The 21192-nt window shown below is 43.4% G+C and overlaps 1 long non-coding RNA gene across 1 annotated transcript; it reads left to right on the top strand.

The window, feature by feature from the left end:
* Window positions 1-15448: 15448 nt before the first annotated feature.
* Window positions 15449-20890, top strand: LOC142254606 (uncharacterized). The gene is made up of 3 exons (XR_012727274.1): window positions 15449-15621; window positions 19636-19779; window positions 20822-20890. It is a non-coding gene; the product is annotated as an uncharacterized LOC142254606 (long non-coding RNA).
* Window positions 20891-21192: the final 302 nt, after the last annotated feature.

Raw genomic sequence — 21192 nt, 5'->3', positions numbered from 1 at the left:
ATATATAAGAGCCCAGTGGTGGTGGCCGCAGCTTATAGACTTAAAAATTGGTGACAGGTTCACTTTAATATTTTAATATAACTCTAGCCAATGGGTTGTCTAATCAAGCATCAAAAAGTGAAATTAGCAAATGTTGAAGTACCGAATTCTCCAATTAAAATTTAACCTTTATTATTAAATTCATTAAAAGATCCTCAATCAATAAAACTAGTCAAACAATACATATATAGTTTGGCCCCTCCAACCAAGGAGACACATGTGGGCCAGTAATTCAGCTATTTACCGCTATAGTGACTGAGATTACCAGATGACTAGATGCTTATCAACATCAAGGTCCAAAAATGGATTAATCTCACCAATTTATCCAAATTCTGATTCGTTCAAACCATCTCATGGCAGAACCTTACAAGTAAAGGATATACCTCCCAAATTCTGATTCGTTCAAACCATCTCATGGCAGAACCTTACAAGTAAAGGATATACCTCCCGACGCGTTTCATTCTGAAAGAACTCTTCAGGGGAGCTTAAGAATCCATTCCGGGTCTCATAAAATCAAGAGCCCGTTATATCCAATAGGCATGCTGAAAAACATACAAAATTGCATACAGAACAGCGATAAGCGTCAGTATGTCAGCTAATTTACATAATCACATATAGAAAAACTCACCAGTGGACCCAGACTCATCACAGAGTCATATACACGGTGAATCCAAATCAGGTCCCATACAACATGGACCCAGCTCATGCTGAAACAAACAATGATGGAAGTAAGTGCCAGCATGTCTGGGGGATTCTTTATAATGCATGTCCGCAGAAAGTTTACTCACCATGTGGCAGGAGCGGTCTTGCTTCTTGCTCTGTCAAAAGAGCCACCGCTGACTGCCAGGTTTTTAAATGCTCCCTCACTACAGGAGCGTCTGACGCTATTTCCGCCTACCCGGTCACATGATCGCAGCCGGGTATCAGCGTCATGATGGTAAGCTGCAGAATCGTATCCGCCCAACCGGTCACATGACCGCGGCCGGATGATTCGCGTCATGATGTTTACATCGTTACTAAGGTAACGGAGCGTCTGATGCTATTTCCGCTCTTATAATCGCGGCCGGATGTCAGCGTTATAATAATAGGCTGCAATAGCATACAAAGTTGTATCCGCCCAGCCGGTCAGATGACCACGATCGGATGATTCACGTCATAATGTTTACATGGTTACTAGGGTGACGGACGCCGTCCTCACTCCCATACACCACGTGACACTAGATTATACTGCCAGGACGGATACATCCAATAACACAGACACAATACAGAACACAACAACGTTCTTTCTTTGCTATCGCTGCAAACAACATCATGAAATAATCCTCCTCCTCCAGGTGACTATTAGATAGCCTGCAAGAAGTATTGTTTGTGCCAAATTACAAACTTATGAAATATAACCTGTGTATGGAACACTATTACCCCTCAAAAGAGTGGGTTTAACCAATGATTTCACAGGTTATTAGGTGACTGCATACTGTATATCAACAGATAATGGCCATATCACCACAACCACTAAGACACACTTGTGGAGAGCGATAACCCCACATAAGAAGCATGTCACCCATATGTTATGGCAGTTTCATATCAATTCCAGACAAAATATCAATCTCCAGGGGTCAGTTTACAAAGGACTCAAATGTATAATTCCTCATTAACAGTAGCCACTGATAAGGTGTCAAGGGCACTGAAATGTCATCCCTCCAGGCATCGACCATATCAAATCCCCCTGCAAAAATAAAACCCACGAGGGAGGATAAAAGAAAAAGATCCACCACCAAAAAAGAGAGAGGGGGGAGAGCGGGGTGGGGGGGGGGACTATATCCTTTCCCTACATCTATTTACTACTCATGTCTGGCCCTACCTATCATGTGGGGGTCGGCGCCGTAATGAAGGACGGTGTATAGGCGCCCCCACTCGGCCGACGTCTTACCCTCCTAACTAAAATTCAACTCCAACACCACTAAAGAAAGGGTGCAAAGGATAGTTCTTCATTCAAGCCCTTCAGATGGAGCGTCTTCAACCAATAGATCCATCTGGATTCCTGCTGTAATAGTCTCTTATCCCAGTCTCCTCCCCTTGGTGAAGGTTTGACACGATCGATGCCCTGAAATGCCAAAACAGTATGATCTCCATTATGTATATTATTGATGTGCCTTGCTAGTGATGTATCATTGCCTAGTCTGATATCTCTTAGATGTTCTCCAATTCGTCGTCTTAGCTCCCTACGAGTCTTACCTACATATTCAAGATGACATATACAGGTCGCCTTATAGATTACACCACGCGTTTTACAATTTATGAAGGACCTAATATCATATTCCTTCCCGGTGACCTGACTGAGAAATTTGTTTCCAACCATGATAGAGCCACAGGCCACACAACCACTACACCTGTAGCATCCCTTCAATGTTGGGACGGCCGCAAAGTGGTTTTTTGGGGCCAGATAACTGTGGACCAGCCGGTCCTTCAGTGACTTTGCTCTCCTATAAGTGATAGAAGGTCCATCAGCAATCAAATCACCTATATCACCATCCATTTTTAAAATGGGCCAATATTTCACAAGGATATTTCTCACATCATCTGCCCCATTGTCAAAGGTGGTTATAAACCTCATCACTTCCTTGTCATCATCTCTCGTCGATCTTTTTTGAGGATATAAGAGGTCTGTTCTTTTGACCTTCTTAATATCGGCGGCCGCTTTACTAATCACCTGTCTCGGATATCCTCTTTCTAAGAATCTCCTCTCAAGATCCTCAGACTGATTTTTGAAGTGCACCTCATCAGAGCAGTTTCTCCGAATCCTAGAGAACTGCCCTTTTGGAATGCCTTTCTTCAGACTCAGTGGATGATTGCTTTCCCATTTTAGCAGCGAATTTGTTGCAGTGGGCTTACGGAAAGTACTCGTTGTAAAAGTACCCTCTGAGTCTTTCTCAATCAGCAAGTCCAAAAAAGATAGTCTGGACCTATCCATCTCAAAAGTAAAGAAGAGGCCCAGGTCATTTTTGTTCAAGTCATCCATGAACCTCCTCAATTCCAATTCACTGCCCTTCCATACCATAAAGATATCATCAATGAATCTGTACCAGATTCCGATATGTTCATTGACAGACTCACGATCTTCTCTGAAGACCTCCGTTTCCTCCCACCAGCCCAGGAGCAAGTTTGCGTACGACGGGGCACAGGGGCTCCCCATCGCTGTGCCCCTGAGCTGGTGGAAGGTGTGGCCATCAAAGGAAAAGATATTATGTGTCAGGCAGAATTTGAGGATATCCAGGACAAAGCGAGTATGTTCTTCACATTGTATTCCCCTGCCCTTGAGAAAATATTGAGCTGCCATCAATCCAAGGTCATGTCGTATGGATGAATATAAAGATTCGACATCAATACCCACGAGGAATACTTCTTCCTCAAAGCTGAGTCCTTCTAATTTTCTCAATAGGTCAGTCGTATCTGACAAGTAGGAGTCCAGTCCTAAGACAAATGGCTTTAAGATATCATCCAGATAAACCCCTAGGTTTTGTGTCAAATTGTTAACCCCAGATATTATGGGTCTGCCTTTTAGGGGATCAACACCCTTATGGAGTTTCGGCAAGCTATAAAAGGTGGCCATCATTGGATGCTTTGGAAAAAGGAAATCAAACTCGGACTTGCTTATCAAGTTTTTATCAAAGGCGGTTTGAAGAATCAATTTCAACTCCTTTGAATACTGTTGTGATGGATTGGACCTCAATTTAGCATAGCCGCTTTGATCCCCTAAGATATTATAACACATCTCAATGTATTTCTCTCGATCCATCACAACAGTATTCCCCCCCTTGTCAGATTGCTTGATAACAATGTCCGTCGCTTTTCCCAAAGTGTCAAGGCTCCTCATCTCCTCCTTAGTCAAATTAAATCTTACTCTATGATTGGGTTTTAGCTCTTCCAACTCATGCGAGACCAGATTACAGAATACGTCAATTGCACTGAGGTCATTCTGAATCGGTGGCATCTTGGTACTCTTCAATTTGAGATCTGTAAAGGGACCATAGCCAGTCAAATCAGGCCCCATCACATCCAAACTAAATAAGAGCCTGACATCCTCAAGTATATCATCTTGAATTCCCAAATCAGCACAAGTCTTTTTATTATCTCTAATGAAGTATTTCTTCCACTTCAATTTCCTAATGAAGAGATTTAGATCCTTGACACTTTCGAAGCCATTATAATCAGTCGTTGGCACAAAAGAAAGACCCTTACCCAAAACACTCAATTCAGCAGTCGTTAGTACCCTACTCGAAAGGTTCACTATTTGTTGAGATCCAGAGGATTTTGATACCCCCCCCCGATTTGTTCGATTCCTGAGGAAGTATTCCCTTGGTTCTAAAAAATGGCTATTCTGATAGGGTTGGTTAAATCTACCCCTTCCAAAATTCTTCTTCCTTCTACCTCTTGTCCCCATGTTCCTACTTTCTGAGTCAGATATATCAGTATCTGTTGTAGAACAATCTGTCTCACTAGGTTTTACAAAGCGTGGTGGGGCAAAATTATAAATCTTATTTTCCCTAAAATCCTGCAGATCCCTATTATAGAACTTATGTTTTTTATCCTTCAAATGGTATTGATATTTTTCAATTGTATTTTGTAAAGCTTTTTCTTTAACCAAAAATTCTGATTCTTTAGAAAAGGTGTTAGTCATTTCAATTTGTTCTTTAAGATTTATTTCTAGGTCTGCAAGATTCTTTCTTTCTTCTTCCAAGAGTAGGGTCATTAGCCGAAGGGAGCTCTCTGTAGCTTCTTTCTCCCACTTCGCAGCCAAATCTTGGCTCTTATAGCGATAGCCGGGTTGTAGGGAAATCCTCAAATGTCTAGGGACTATTTTATCCCGCAAGTAAACCTCCAGGGACTGCATCTCCCACCAAGAGGCTGTCCTGTTTTTATAGACTTTTGTTAATTCACGGAAAGCACCATTTAAGGTGGGAGTGTACTTTTTTTGTACAAATGTTTTCTCTGAGAAGACATCCTTTGCCTCACTGGCCCAAGAGCCCGTATCAATGCTAGTACTGAGAAAACCTGCCATATCAATAGTAATAATATAACTCTAGCCAATGGGTTGTCTAATCAAGCATCAAAAAGTGAAATTAGCAAATGTTGAAGTACCGAATTCTCCAATTAAAATTTAACCTTTATTATTAAATTCATTAAAAGATCCTCAATCAATAAAACTAGTCAAACAATACATATATAGTTTGGCCCCTCCAACCAAGGAGACACATGTGGGCCAGTAATTCAGCTATTTACCGCTATAGTGACTGAGATTACCAGATGACTAGATGCTTATCAACATCAAGGTCCAAAAATGGATTAATCTCACCAATTTATCCAAATTCTGATTCATTCAAACCATCTCATGGCAGAATCTTACAAGTAAAGGATATACCTCCCAAATTCTGATTCGTTCAAACCATCTCATGGCAGAACCTTACAAGTAAAGGATATACCTCCCGACGCGTTTCATTCTGAAAGAACTCTTCAGGGGAGCTTAAGAATCCATTCCGGGTCTCATAAAATCAAGAGCCCGTTATATCCAATAGGCATGCTGAAAAACATACAAAATTGCATACAGAACAGCGATAAGCGTCAGTATGTCAGCTAATTTACATAATCACATATAGAAAAACTCACCAGTGGACCCAGACTCATCACAGAGTCATATACACGGTGAATCCAAATCAGGTCCCATACAACATGGACCCAGCACCTGATCATGCTGAAACAAACAATGATGGAAGTAAGTGCCAGCATGTCTGGAGGATTCTTTATAATGCATGTCCGCAGAAAGTTTACTCACCATGTGGCAGGAGCGGTCTTGCTTCTTGCTCTGTCAAAAGAGCCACCGCTGACTGCCAGGTTTTTAAATGCTCCCTCACTACAGGAGCGTCTGACGCTATTTCCGCCTACCCGGTCACATGATCGCAGCCGGGTATCAGCGTCATGATGGTAAGCTGCAGAATCGTATCCGCCCAACCGGTCACATGACCGCGGCCGGATGATTCGCGTCATGATGTTTACATCGTTACTAAGGTAACGGAGCGTCTGATGCTATTTCCGCTCTTATAATCGCGGCCGGATGTCAGCGTTATAATAATAGGCTGCAATAGCATACAAAGTTGTATCCGCCCAGCCGGTCAGATGACCACGATCGGATGATTCACGTCATAATGTTTACATGGTTACTAGGGTGACGGACGCCGTCCTCACTCCCATACACCACGTGACACTAGATTATACTGCCAGGACGGATACATCCAATAACACAGACACAATACAGAACACAACAACGTTCTTTCTTTGCTATCGCTGCAAACAACATCATGAAATAATCCTCCTCCTCCAGGTGACTATTAGATAGCCTGCAAGAAGTATTGTTTGTGCCAAATTACAAACTTATGAAATATAACCTGTGTATGGAACACTATTACCCCTCAAAAGAGTGGGTTTAACCAATGATTTCACAGGTTATTAGGTGACTGCATACTGTATATCAACAGATAATGGCCATATCACCACAACCACTAAGACACACTTGTGGAGAGCGATAACCCCACATAAGAAGCATGTCACCCATATGTTATGGCAGTTTCATATCAATTCCAGACAAAATATCAATCTCCAGGGGTCAGTTTACAAAGGACTCAAATGTATAATTCCTCATTAACAGTAGCCACTGATAAGGTGTCAAGGGCACTGAAATGTCATCCCTCCAGGCATCGACCATATCAAATCCCCCTGCAAAAATAAAACCCACGAGGGAGGATAAGGATAAGTTCTATAATAGGGATCTGCAGGATTTTAGGGAAAATAAGATTTATAATTTTGCCCCACCACGCTTTGTAAAACCTAGTGAGACAGATTGTTCTACAACAGATACTGATATATCTGACTCAGAAAGTAGGAACATGGGGACAAGAGGTAGAAGGAAGAAGAATTTTGGAAGGGGTAGATTTAACCAACCCTATCAGAATAGCCATTTTTTAGAACCAAGGGAATACTTCCTCAGGAATCGAACAAATCGGGGGGGGGTATCAAAATCCTCTGGATCTCAACAAATAGTGAACCTTTCGAGTAGGGTACTAACGACTGCTGAATTGAGTGTTTTGGGTAAGGGTCTTTCTTTTGTGCCAACGACTGATTATAATGGCTTCGAAAGTGTCAAGGATCTAAATCTCTTCATTAGGAAATTGAAGTGGAAGAAATACTTCATTAGAGATAATAAAAAGACTTGTGCTGATTTGGGAATTCAAGATGATATACTTGAGGATGTCAGGCTCTTATTTAGTTTGGATGTGATGGGGCCTGATTTGACTGGCTATGGTCCCTTTACAGATCTCAAATTGAAGAGTACCAAGATGCCACCGATTCAGAATGACCTCAGTGCAATTGACGTATTCTGTAATCTGGTCTCGCATGAGTTGGAAGAGCTAAAACCCAATCATAGAGTAAGATTTAATTTGACTAAGGAGGAGATGAGGAGCCTTGACACTTTGGGAAAAGCGACGGACATTGTTATCAAGCAATCTGACAAGGGGGGGAATACTGTTGTGATGGATCGAGAGAAATACATTGAGATGTGTTATAATATCTTAGGGGATCAAAGCGGCTATGCTAAATTGAGGTCCAATCCATCACAACAGTATTCAAAGGAGTTGAAATTGATTCTTCAAACCGCCTTTGATAAAAACTTGATAAGCAAGTCCGAGTTTGATTTCCTTTTTCCAAAGCATCCAATGATGGCCACCTTTTATAGCTTGCCGAAACTCCATAAGGGTGTTGATCCCCTAAAAGGCAGACCCATAATATCTGGGGTTAACAATTTGACACAAAACCTAGGGGTTTATCTGGATGATATCTTAAAGCCATTTGTCTTAGGACTGGACTCCTACTTGTCAGATACGACTGACCTATTGAGAAAATTAGAAGGACTCAGCTTTGAGGAAGAAGTATTCCTCGTGGGTATTGATGTCGAATCTTTATATTCATCCATACGACATGACCTTGGATTGATGGCAGCTCAATATTTTCTCAAGGGCAGGGGAATACAATGTGAAGAACATACTCGCTTTGTCCTGGATATCCTCAAATTCTGCCTGACACATAATATCTTTTCCTTTGATGGCCACACCTTCCACCAGCTCAGGGGCACAGCGATGGGGAGCCCCTGTGCCCCGTCGTACGCAAACTTGCTCCTGGGCTGGTGGGAGGAAACGGTGGTCTTCAGAGAAGATCGTGAGTCTGTCAATGAACATATCGGAATCTGGTACAGATTCATTGATGATATCTTTATGGTATGGAAGGGCAGTGAATTGGAATTGAGGAGGTTCATGGATGACTTGAACAAAAATGACCTGGGCCTCTTCTTTACTTTTGAGATGGATAGGTCCAGACTATCTTTTTTGGACTTGCTGATTGAGAAAGACTCAGAGGGTACTTTTACAACGAGTACTTTCCGTAAGCCCACTGCAACAAATTCGCTGCTAAAATGGGAAAGCAATCATCCACTGAGTCTGAAGAAAGGCATTCCAAAAGGGCAGTTCTCTAGGATTCGGAGAAACTGCTCTGATGAGGTGCACTTCAAAAATCAGTCTGAGGATCTTGAGAGGAGATTCTTAGAAAGAGGATATCCGAGACAGGTGATTAGTAAAGCGGCCGCCGATATTAAGAAGGTCAAAAGAACAGACCTCTTATATCCTCAAAAAAGATCGACGAGAGATGATGACAAGGAAGTGATGAGGTTTATAACCACCTTTGACAATGGGGCAGATGATGTGAGAAATATCCTTGTGAAATATTGGCCCATTTTAAAAATGGATGGTGATATAGGTGATTTGATTGCTGATGGACCTTCTATCACTTATAGGAGAGCAAAGTCACTGAAGGACCGGCTGGTCCACAGTTATCTGGCCCCAAAAAACCACTTTGAGGCCGTCCCAACATTGAAGGGATGCTACATGTGTAGTGGTTGTGTGGCCTGTGGCTCTATCATGGTTGGAAACAAATTTCTCAGTCAGGTCACCGGGAAGGAATATGATATTAGGTCCTTCATAAATTGTAAAACGCGTGGTGTAATCTATAAGGCGACCTGTATATGTCATCTTGAATATGTAGGTAAGACTCGTAGGGAGCTAAGACGACGAATTGGAGAACATCTAAGAGATATCAGACTAGGCAATGATACATCACTAGCAAGGCACATCAATAATATACATAATGGAGATCATACTGTTTTGGCATTTCAGGGCATCGATCGTGTCAAACCTTCACCAAGGGGAGGAGACTGGGATAAGAGACTATTACAGCAGGAATCCAGATGGATCTATTGGTTGAAGACGCTCCATCCGAAGGGCTTGAATGAAGAACTATCCTTTGCACCCTTTCTTTAGTGGTGTTGGAGTTGAATTTTAGTTAGGAGGGTAAGACGTCGGCCGAGTGGGGGCGCCTATACACCGTCCTTCATTACGGCGCCGACCCCCACATGATAGGTAGGGCCAGACATGAGTAGTAAATAGATGTAGGGAAAGGATATAGTCCCCCCCCCCACCCCGCTCTCCCCCCTCTCTCTTTTTTGGTGGTGGATCTTTTTCTTTTATCCTCCCTCGTGGGTTTTATTTTTGCAGGGGGATTTGATATGGTCGATGCCTGGAGGGATGACATTTCAGTGCCCTTGACACCTTATCAGTGGCTACTGTTAATGAGGAATTATACATTTGAGTCCTTTGTAAACTGACCCCTGGAGATTGATATTTTGTCTGGAATTGATATGAAACTGCCATAACATATGGGTGACATGCTTCTTATGTGGGGTTATCGCTCTCCACAAGTGTGTCTTAGTGGTTGTGGTGATATGGCCATTATCTGTTGATATACAGTATGCAGTCACCTAATAACCTGTGAAATCATTGGTTAAACCCACTCTTTTGAGGGGTAATAGTGTTCCATACACAGGTTATATTTCATAAGTTTGTAATTTGGCACAAACAATACTTCTTGCAGGCTATCTAATAGTCACCTGGAGGAGGAGGATTATTTCATGATGTTGTTTGCAGCGATAGCAAAGAAAGAACGTTGTTGTGTTCTGTATTGTGTCTGTGTTATTGGATGTATCCGTCCTGGCAGTATAATCTAGTGTCACGTGGTGTATGGGAGTGAGGACGGCGTCCGTCACCCTAGTAACCATGTAAACATTATGACGTGAATCATCCGATCGTGGTCATCTGACCGGCTGGGCGGATACAACTTTGTATGCTATTGCAGCCTATTATTATAACGCTGACATCCGGCCGCGATTATAAGAGCGGAAATAGCATCAGACGCTCCGTTACCTTAGTAACGATGTAAACATCATGACGCGAATCATCCGGCCGCGGTCATGTGACCGGTTGGGCGGATACGATTCTGCAGCTTACCATCATGACGCTGATACCCGGCTGCGATCATGTGACCGGGTAGGCGGAAATAGCGTCAGACGCTCCTGTAGTGAGGGAGCATTTAAAAACCTGGCAGTCAGCGGTGGCTCTTTTGACAGAGCAAGAAGCAAGACCGCTCCTGCCACATGGTGAGTAAACTTTCTGCGGACATGCATTATAAAGAATCCTCCAGACATGCTGGCACTTACTTCCATCATTGTTTGTTTCAGCATGATCAGGTGCTGGGTCCATGTTGTATGGGACCTGATTTGGATTCACCGTGTATATGACTCTGTGATGAGTCTGGGTCCACTGGTGAGTTTTTCTATATGTGATTATGTAAATTAGCTGACATACTGACGCTTATCGCTGTTCTGTATGCAATTTTGTATGTTTTTCAGCATGCCTATTGGATATAACGGGCTCTTGATTTTATGAGACCCGGAATGGATTCTTAAGCTCCCCTGAAGAGTTCTTTCAGAATGAAACGCGTCGGGAGGTATATCCTTTACTTGTAAGGTTCTGCCATGAGATGGTTTGAACGAATCAGAATTTGGGAGGTATATCCTTTACTTGTAAGGTTCTGCCATGAGATGGTTTGAACGAATCAGAATTTGGATAAATTGGTGAGATTAATCCATTTTTGGACCTTGATGTTGATAAGCATCTAGTCATCTGGTAATCTCAGTCACTATAGCGGTAAATAGCTGAATTACTGGCCCACATGTGTCTCCTTGGTTGGAGGGGCCAAACTATATATGTATTGTTTGTCTAGTTTTATTGATTGAGGATCTTTTAATGAATTTAATAATAAAGGTTAAATTTTAATTGGAGAATTCGGTACTTCAACATTTGCTAATTTCACTTTAATATTTGCAGAAAAATTTACTTTTATTTAATATGCAAATGAGGGCGCTTTGGTGCACCAATGGGGTGGTTTTTCTTTTGGTGCACAGTTGGTGTGGTCTTTGTGTCGGTGCACCGTAGGTGTGGTCTTTGCTTTGGTGCACCGTTGGTGTGGTCTTTGTGTCGGTGCACCATTGGCGTGGTCTTTGCTTTGGTGCACCGTTGGACTGGTCTTTGTGTCGGTGCACCATTGGTGTGGTTTTTGCTTTGGTGCACCAATGGGGTGTTTTTTTGCTTTGGTGCACCTTTGGTTTGATTTTTTTTTTGGCGCACCATTGGGGTGGTCTTTGCTTTGGTGCACCGTTGGTGTGGTCTTTGTGTCGGCACACTGTTGGTGTGGTCTTTTTTTTTTTGGTGCACCATTGGGGTTGTCTTTGCTTTGGTGAACCATTGGCGGGTCTTTGCTTGTGTCGGTCCACCGTTGGGGTGAGCTTTGTCTCGGTGCACAGTCATGCGCTCATATTTGTATTTTAAAGTCTTTTGTTTTTATTGACAGCCCTCCATTAGTAAAAGTGAGTGCTAATATTAGCTTGTATGTCTGATTTTACCTATCTTACTGAGCACTGTCAATCAACACAAGGGACTGGCTTCATATTCAAATATAAGAGTGCACCAAGGCATATGCCACACCAAGGGTGCACCAAAGCCCCTCATTTGCATTTTAAAAAATAGATTTTGAAGCAAATATTAAAGGGGTTGTCCAGTCTAGAATGACAAGTCAAGTCTGCAGTCCCTCTGTGTGTCACTCTTTGACTGGAGATTTGTGATTCCTCCAAGTGCACTCACTGTGCGCTACGAGGATTCTCTGGTGTCTGTGCCGGGAATGGCGGTCAATTATGCGATATGCAGAGTCCCAGCTAGAACTTGTCTAGGGGACGCCACCTCACCCAATACAAGTGCATTAAGTGGGGCCGTACCCACTAGACGAGTTCTCACTAGGAGTCTGCATATCGCATACTTGACCACCGTGAGTGCGCTGGGAGGATTCACAAGTCTGCAGTCATAGAAGGACACATAGTCGGACTACAAACTTGTCATTCTAGACCGGACAACCAATTTTAGGCTAAACGGTTTGTGATTTTTGTAGTGGAATCGCCCCCTATATAAATGTTTATTTATGTAAATGGAAAAATCACTTCACCCGACAAACAAACCTTTTGCTTGTGCGTTTGGTGATCTGACAGCCGGTTTAGATGGATCAATCGGTTTCTGATAAATATTACAAATATTGTAAATGCACCTCAAAGAATAACTATATTTTATGCCCAATAATTCTGACCAGATTGGTGAGAAATCTGGTCCAGAGACCGCCAACCACAGCTGAAAAGTTCTTTTAGAAGAGCGCACAGAGCGGATCCTGTAGAAAGTCATTGTCCTGTCTCCTGAGCTGTGCACTTCTAAGGGGTCTTTTAAACAATTTACGGGAGTCTCCGGACCCAGACCCACACCAGTGTTCAGAATTAATGGACCTAAAACATATAAGATATCGCCCAAAAAAGAAGGTATTTTTTAAATGTTTAATATCCGCAGGTACAAAGTCCCGTGGGCACATAGCCAAAAGGGTGCTTTACACGCTGCGACATCGCTAAAGAGATGTCGTTGGGGTCACGGAATTCGTGACGCACATCCGTTCTCGTTAGCGACGTCGTTGAGCGACCGCTAACTATCAAAAATACTCACCTTATCGTTGACACGCTGTTCATTTCCCAAATATCGTTGCTGTTGCATGTTGTTCGTCATTCCTGCGGCACCAAACATCGCTATGTGTGACACCGCAGGAACGAGGAACCTCACCTTACCTGCGGCCGCCCACAACGAGGAAGGAATGAGGTGGGAGGGATGTTACGTCCCACTCATTTCCGCCCCTCCACTTCTATTGTGCGGCCGCTTAGCGACGTCGCTGTGACGCCGAACTAACCGCCCCCTTAGAAATGAGGCGGTTCGCCAGTCACAGCGACGTCGCTAGGCAGGTAAGTTCGTGTGACGGGTCCGAGCGATGTTGTGCGCCACGGGCAGCGATTTGCCCGTGACGCACAACCGACGGGGGCGGGTACGCTTGCTAGCAATCTCGCTAGCGAGATCGCAGCGTGTAAAGCGGCCTTTAGTGTCTTTGAAAATCTGAAGCTGTTACAATAAGCTAAATAAAACTGAACGTGGGCGCAGCAAGTACAGATCTTCATTCTTATAGGGTTTAGCACTTTTATAAGTAGACAGAGTAGACCTACCTTAAATAGATGTCGTGTGCCCAAAATCATAGTTTTAAGTTGTCAGTAAGGGGCGTGACCACTTAAAGTGCCTAGGGCAGCACGAAGGCCAAATACAGCCCTGTGTGCAGAGTTACCATTTTACGTGCTACTTGTGGCACCTTGCTCCATATTCAATGTAAGCTCCGCTACACTTGGTTTCATTTACTCTGCACATGTCACACAGACTTCTGCATGTTATGGTGGTATATACCTTACATTCAATTTCTCCCCTTTGGTATTCCCTGTTTCACAGGCTTATACATCTGGGCTACTTATGACTCCCCTCCAGGCACCCCCTGTTATATAACCTTTGTAAATCTTTTGTTGGTGTACATTTCACATCTCACATTTAATATCTCCCCTTTGGTATTCCCAAAGGGTTATACATCTGGGCTATTTATATTATATTTTTGACTCCTTCTCAGGTATCCCCTGTTATATAACTGGTCAAATCGACTTTCCCTCAGGTTTTCCCAGTCATATAGGCCTGTATAATTGGTTCACATTTTTACACACTTTATGTGATATTTCCCTGGGTTTCCCTGTTATATAGGCCATTTGACCTGGATTATTTATCCTACACGGGATTATTAATACCTTTTGGGCAGTGGCGTACACAGAAATCATGGGGCCCCATAGCAAAAGTCTTCATTCCCCCCACCAATAAAAAAAAAAAATACAATAAAATATTAACATAATAAACAGCATATACGTTACTGAGGGCGGCTTACATGTTACTGGGGGGAACATACAAGTTACTGGGGGCCAGTGGGGGGGCATACAAGTTATTGGGGGGCGCATATACAAAACTTGTCAATCAATCTTTATCCTAGCCAGGCTATACATCTACCAGTCCAGTAAGTAGACTATTACCGGGCACGGCTCCGTCTGCAGAGCACCAGTCTAGGCAGTGCTGTGCGCCTGTGCTCCTGTTTTGTTACTGTGTGCGACGCCTGATGCTCGCTGATAACCGCAGGGCCTGACTCCTGCAGAGCACCGCAGCGCCTGACACCCACCATATCAAAACCAATAATACTACTATACATTGCAAAATAATGCCGCCACACCATGACCAAATATTATCACCACACGGAGTAATATTATCACCACATGGAGTCTGAATATAAGCACCATCCTGTTACTGAGCAAAGTTCACAGCACAAAAACCAGTGGGTTCACACCGCAACCCCCCCCCCTCCAAAAAAAAATCTGCAGTGTGTGAACTTGGCCTAAAGTAGCGATGTCCTCTTCGTGCCCCTCACCACACACAATATAAATTTTCACATCTGTCTAATGGGAACGATTATGACCTTCTTTATAGCCTTAAGAACCATAATAAATCACTGCTCAGTACAGGGATAATGCACACAGTTATGTCACATTACAGGGATAACGCACACAGTGATGTCACATTACAGGGATAACTCACACAGTGATGTCACAGTACAGGGATAATACACACAGTGGTGTCACAGTACAGGGATAATACACACAGTGGTGTCACAGTACAGGGCTAACACACACAGTGATGTCACAGTACAGGGATAACGCACACAGTGATGTCCCAGTACAGGGCTAATGCACACAGTGATGTCCCAGTACAGGGCTAATGCACACAGTGATGTCCCAGTACAGGGCTAATGCACACAGTGATGTCCCAGTACAGGGCTAATGCACACAGTGATGTCCCAGTACAGGGCTAATGCACACAGTGATGTCACAGTACAGGGGTAATACACACAGTGATGTCACAGTACAGGGATATTATACACAGTGATTTCACAGTACAGAGAGAATACACACATGGCAGATCAAAGTATTATAGTGTGCCTGTGTGGGACCTCAATACCGGCTAGAGTGGATGACGTGGGACGCATCATGCACCCCGGGCTTCAGAAGAAGGAGGAGAAAGATGGCCGAAAGAACAGGCACTGGTTACGGAGAACAGAGAAACCCATCCGACCGATCTGCACCGCTCCACCCCTTAGGTGTGTATTAAAGTGTTTTTTTCATTCTACACAGCGGCCTGGGCTCTTGTATACAGGATGTTAGAATGCTGTATATAAGAGACCTCTGGTAGTGGCTGAAGCTTATAGTCACCAAATCTGGTGACAGGTTCCTTTTTAAAAGCATGAACAAATCCCAAATGACAACCTCTGCAAAAGTGTGATAACCTACTGTAATGCAATACCCATATACAGTAAAGCCCGCTTTACACGCTACAATATATCTTACGATGTGTCGGCGGGGTCACGTCGTAAGTGACGCACATCCGGCATCGTAAGGTACATTGTAGTGTGTGACAGGTACGTGCGATTGCGATTGAACGTTAAAACGTTCATTGCATACACGTCGTTGAATCCTGACAAATTGCACGTTGGGTTGTTCAATGTTCCCAAGGCAGCACACATCGCAGTGTGTGACACCCCGGGAACATTGAACAGATCTTACCTGCCTCCCGTGGCTCCAGCCAGCAATGGAAGGAGGTGGGCGGGATGTTTACGTCCTGCTCATCTCCGCCCCTCCGCTTCTATTGGCCGGCTGCCGCGTGACGTCGATGTGACGTCAGACGTCCCTCCCACTCCAGGAAGTGGACGTTCGCCGCCCACATTGAGGTCGTATGTACGGGTAAGTACGTGTGATGGGGGTTAATCGTTTGTGCGGCACGTTCAACAAATTGAACGTGCCGCACATACGATGGGGGTGTTGCAAATCGCATACGATATCGTATGCGAAATTGCAACGTGTAAAGCAGGCTTTAGTGTGCTTAACAATTCAATACATGGAATAAGTATGTGCAGTGCCAAACAGCTAGCACAGAGACATACAGTACGTATAACTAAATTCAACTTATTCTGTAATAAACCGGATATGGGCACTGCAGAAGGATTAGTATAGAAGAGAAGACAGTCAGATAGCCCTGAATAATGCTCTGTGCAACCGAGCCTGGAGCAGACCCAGTATATCAGATAAGGCACTTATGATAACGCACTCTGATATGCCGATAAACAATAATGCACAATAACAATACATTGATTAAATACGCGTAGTGCTACACAGCCAGTATAGAGTCATATGTATAGCTTCATTACAGGCTATTATAGCTCACTGCTAACATGTCAGGGCATCCATGTGATCCAATCAAATAATGAAAAAGTAATACATAGGATCCTATACCCAGTGTGATGATCCACTGACCCAGGAACTATCAATCCCTGTACAGATATAGATATGGGATAACAAGTGTAAAAATATGGTAAGAAAAACAGAAATATACATGTGCCGGGCTAAGAGAAAAGGGGTGGAGGACTGGAATAAATGATCTGTGCGGCAATGCATAAAGCAGGTCTGATGAGCCTGATATAGGTACTGCAAGAGTATGAGTAAAAGGGAAACCGTCAGCAAGCCAAAAGTAAACGCTCTGTACAGCGCTCTGCAACAGAGCATGAAGCAGAGCCAATATACCAGCACTGTTCAACAGAGCATGAAGCAGAGCCAATATACCAGCGCTGTGCAACAGAGCATGAAGCAGAGCCATTATACCAGCGCTGTGCAACAGAGCATGAAGCAGAGCCAATATACCAGCACTGTGCAACAGAGCATGAAGCAGAGCCAATATACCAGATGTGGCACTGCAGAGGGGTATCAGAGTAGGAGGTAAGCCGCACGCAGCTATGGCAGCTATATATGGGGCTTCCCTCCTACTCTGATACCCCTCTGCAGTGCCACATCTGGTATATTGACTCTGCTTCATGCTCTGTTACACAGCGCTGCACCTTGCATTTACTTACGGCTTACTGATGGTTTCCCTTTTAGTACAGAGATATTACACATAATCTGCACATTATACTCACCTGCTCCTGTGCAGTGAGAGATGTTAGTGGCTTCTGCCTCCAGTTCCTGTGGCTCCTCCTGGCTGTGTTCCGTTCCTATCCTCTGATTTTTCTGCCTGGTGCTTCTGCTCTGCTTCTTCCTGTTTGCTTAACTCTCTTCTTGCTCTGCTGTTTCTGCACTGTTTAGCTTTCCATATCTTCAAATCTCCCACGCTATACTGAACAAGTTCCGTCCCCTCTCCTCATTGGCTGTTATCCTCCTGGCAGCTCTCAGCTTTCTGACTGGAAGAAGATGCTGCCCGGCCACTCCCCCTCTACAGCAGAAGCTGCGCTGTCTGCAGTGTCTGCATCTCCGTGCTGCGGCCGCCTGGAGATATTCAAACAGTGCAGGGTCCCAGCTGCTTGGTGACCGTCCCAGGGAAGCCCGCCCGTGCTGCGATGAGGAAAGTGAAAGTTTACACACACAGCGGGCAGCCGCTGCGGGCCCTATCAGGTCACAGGCCTCGTAGAAGCCGCGTGGCCTGCCTCTATGGACGGTACGCCACTGCCTTTGGGTATCCCCTGTTACACAGGCCTTTTAACTTGGGTAATACATTTTGACCCTGTGTGCCCCATACTGTCATAGTTATTAAATTTCTTGCTCCTCAGGGGTTATCCATCTTACCGCTTTTTGGCCATTGCCCTGCTTATAACTGTCACGTTATACTCTCTGGCGTTTACACCCTGCTGTTTTCATGTACCCCATTGATTTTTGATTTATCTATTTATTATGATCCATGTTAAACATAATACCATATACTCTATAGTGCTGGTATAGGTACTTTTTATGTTATATCATGTCTCCATTTTTATTGTTTAGTCCTTCCACACCACTGTGACCACTATGCCTTGTCTTGCTGATTTGTTTCTGACAAATAACTTTTTTTTTTTAAATGTATTAAACAGTAGAAAAACATTTCTCAAATACAAAGCCAAAGACACATAAACTATGAATATATAAATTTGCTGTGAGCTGCTCAAGTAGGCTTATTGAGTAAACTTAGCACCATATTAAATGAATGTTCATTTTAGGGTTACTACAGTGTCTTACGGTCAAAGAAGAAGCTGATTAAATTGCATTTGAGTACTTATGGAATTTTACAAACAAACAAAAAACAGCAAACAACTATTAACTAGCTCTGCCGATACCGCCATCCCAAACTTTCTGGATCTTTACCTCTCCACAGTCAAGATTGTATTCAGTGCTGATAGAGACATACAGGGATATTATACTTAGGCTATGTGCGCACTAGAGCAAAATACCCGCGGATTTACCCGCGGATTTGCCGCGGAAATTTCTTGAGAAATGTCTGCAATCTTTGTGCAGACATTTCCCATGAAATTCTATGAGAAAAAAAAAAAGCTGTGCGCACTGGTGCGGATTTTTCTCAAGAAAGTTTCTTGAGAAAAGTTTCTCGAGAAAGTTTCTTGAGAAAATGAACATGTCCATTAAATCCGCAGGTATCCCGCGGATTTCTGCAGTACAGACTGCAAAAATCCGCAGGGAACCACCCGCGGGAAAATCGCGGCAAATCCGCGGTAAATCCGCGGCAAATCCGCGGCAAATCCGCATGCGGTTTTGCCGCGGATTTTTTCCGGAGGTCAGCAAATCTTTCACTCCCAGAAGTTTCTCGAGAAGATTTTCTCGAGAAACTTCACATCTCTAGTGCGCACATAGCCTTAATCAGTCAAAGTCAGAGGGGAAGAGTTCCACATTTCCCATATCCTATTGAATTTCTCCGGACACCCTCTGTTCTGGTATACCGTCCGCTCATATGGGAGCATTTTGTTCACCAATTCTATCTACGCTCGCACCGTAGGAGAGCCGCCCATCCACCGCATAGCTATGAGTCTGACAAATAATTTTTTATTTTTTATGCTGTATTTTATTCCATCTAATAAAAATTATAATATTTTGTATACAATTTTGTGCCTTTTCTTCCTTGTCCTCTTTGTTTGCAACTCCTTTACAGGTAATTTTTCCTCCAATGATTCCCTGCAGATTATTAATTTATCTGATCACATTCTAACACCTTGTGAAATCTCTGTTTTACAGAGGGGTCTGACATTTGTGCCTATGCATTTGCTTGACAAATTAACCTTAACCAAGTACTTATACCTCTTTTGTAGAAATTTGGTGTTTTAATCCATGTACAAAAAAAACGGACATCATTGACCATCTTCCGGAAACCGACCGACAGACTTTCTACGATCTTTTGGATCTTCTCCATGAAAACGAGAACCCCACCGGCAGGAGACCCTTCCCTTACAAATGTAAGCCCACAGCTACTCCACCGCTCTCTTTAGCACCTGCAGTTAAAACCTTCTTTGAAGTTGTCAAATTTGAAATCTCTAAATTACCAACTAATTCAGGTACTGGTTAAAATCTCAATCCCCTTGAAAGAAAAGGCTATACAACAATTGAAAAATACACCAACATTATTATTAAAGAAGCTGATAAAGGTGGCAACGTTGTATTATGGCCAGTAAATATGTATTTAGAGGAAGCCAAGAGACAGATCAATAATAGTAGGTTTTACCTCAAGATTCCTTCTGACCCGACCACGATGTTTTCTAAAAAACTGAAAACACTTTTGGACAGAGCGTGCACCTTGGGCATCATCAATATGAAAGAGAAGCAATTTACGTGGGAAGCACAACCCGTGACTCCCACATTCTATATGCTACCTAAGGTGCACAAGAATGTCAATGTTCCCCCTGGTCGCCCCATAGTCTCCAGCATTGGGAGCCTATGTGAGAAGGTAGGGACCTATTTGGATTTTTTTTTATACAGACCATGGTGTTTAAACTGCCCTCCCATATACAAGACTCCACTGAATTTATCAGATTTTGTTCTTCTGTCACTGTTCCACCTGCTGCCATCATGGTAACTTGTGACGTGGAGTCTTTATATTCGAACACCGCACACCCTGACGGCATCCGAGCACTTGCATATTTTTTAGATTTACAGACTAACTCTGACAGAATGCAAGATTCCTTTCTGTTGGATTTATGTCTTTTTTCCCTTGAACACAACTATTTCTTATTTGACAGACAATATTACTGACAAACATCTGGAGTTGCCATGGGCGCGCGTTTCGCACCAGCCTATGCTCATTTTTTTTAGGGTTTTGGGAGGATACCATCGTGTATCCCTCTAAACTGTATGTACAACACGTTAGCCATTGGAGAAGGTACATCAATGATGTGCTCTTTCTCTGGACCGGTCCGGAAGATTTGTGTTGCGATTTCTTAACATCTCTAAATAGGAACTCTAACAACATTTTCCTAACATATACCATGTCATCCTCTACAGCTACATTTTTGGATCTCTCTATGAGGATTGAGGATGGTCGACTCCATACGGACCTCTACAGCAAGCCTACAGCCACCAACAGTCTGCTCAGGTTTGACAGCTTTCACCCCTTTCAAACTAGAAGAGGTGTCCCCATTGGGAAGTTTTTACGAGTGCGAAGGAGTTGCACAATGTATGAGGACTCCTGTACACAGGCTAATGAATTAACAACTCGTTTCAGGAAACGCGGCTACCCTCAGAGTGTCATTTCTACAGCGTATCAGAGAGCCAAAAATGAAACACAACAGACCCTGAATGATAAACGTACCATCAAGAAGGACCAGCCACTTTGTCTGGTCACTGATTTTAATAATCAGTGGACACAAGTGAGA

The sequence above is a fragment of the Anomaloglossus baeobatrachus genome, chromosome 10 (genome assembly GCF_048569485.1).
Source record: "Anomaloglossus baeobatrachus isolate aAnoBae1 chromosome 10, aAnoBae1.hap1, whole genome shotgun sequence".
Taxonomy (NCBI): Eukaryota; Metazoa; Chordata; class Amphibia; order Anura; family Aromobatidae; genus Anomaloglossus; species Anomaloglossus baeobatrachus.
The sequence above is the reverse complement of the archived record's forward strand: the minus strand, read 5'-3'. Positions and strand labels throughout refer to the sequence as shown.